This window comes from Sinocyclocheilus rhinocerous, unplaced genomic scaffold (genome assembly GCF_001515625.1).
Source record: "Sinocyclocheilus rhinocerous isolate Xijiao unplaced genomic scaffold, SAMN03320098_v1.1 scaffold3217, whole genome shotgun sequence".
NCBI lineage: Eukaryota > Metazoa > Chordata > Actinopteri > Cypriniformes > Cyprinidae > Sinocyclocheilus > Sinocyclocheilus rhinocerous.
In genome coordinates, this window is record NW_015644005.1 from 233191 (window position 1) to 234408 (window position 1218).

The following is a 1218-nucleotide window of genomic DNA, read 5'->3' on the forward strand; positions in this document are numbered from 1 at the left end:
ATATATTGCAGGTTGTACAAGACTTGTTTGATTTGGATGGGATTAAAATCGCAAAGTATGTAGGTGAAACACAAACACGCCAAACTCCTGTCCGAATCAAGCTTGTTTCTTCTCTGCTTTATTGCGAGAAGAGTTAGCGAAGGAGGAGCAACAGAGGAGGGGATTAATCCCTTTGTTGGGGTTTAGGCTCACCGTGTCATATTAGTCTAGATGAGCCAGCACTCGCTCTCATTTGCCAGCGAAGAAGCAGATGGCTTGGACACCACACATCCCACAGGAGGCCAGCTCGGTTGCGTTTTCATCCCTTCCTTCAGTTCATGAGGTCATTCAGGTGGATCGAAGTGTAATTGGCAACATGTTGGCAAATGAGGACGCTAAGCTAGCGGGGTAACATTCGTCCAGACTTGTAAATATCAAATGAAAGTGAAGAGTAAAATTACCTGTCGAGGGGCTTCTCTTCATTAAATACCATCTGAAACGTAACACAGATACTAATGGGTGCTGCAGCTATGCCGGATGATATCAGAGAGAGGCATACATCAAGAAATAGATTGTTAATATCAACCGTTTCATATGGCTGATGGTGAAATAAAGGCCAATGGAGCTTGCAGTAACACGGTGCGACATGGAGCGCCGTCTAATGGGACGAGCAGTCTGCGCGGCACAAACGTAATGGAGTGAGACGTCATTTTTCACCAGGGAGCATGACGAATGTCAAGGTGCTGCAACATGCTATTTGTAAACGTAGTGCTGAGACATACCCTGATTAGCCAAGGTTAGGCCAGGACAAATCAGGCCGATTGCCTCGCTAACACTGAAAGATTCCACCTAAAGGTGCGCAACGCAACTGCAAGTCATTCCTTTCCAAAGAGCGAACGGTTTCTGGCGACGTTGCTAATGTGATGTAGCCGTCTAGTGATGCAAAAAGGCTGAGAAAGTTAAAGATGAATGTTGTGAAAAGTTGTAGATATTGTAGCATACTATACACTCTATAGGCAAATTATATATGTGTGTATATGTTTATATGTAAATTAAATGAATTACAAGTGAAAACTTGGCAATTTTATATTTATATTACAGTGTGTATATATTGTGTGCATGTATAAATATATAATATATATATATTCAGATGCAGAAACAAAGTTTTCTTCAAAAATGAGCATTTTTATCAGGCTCCTATATTTATGTTTTTTATACGAAAACATATATATATATATA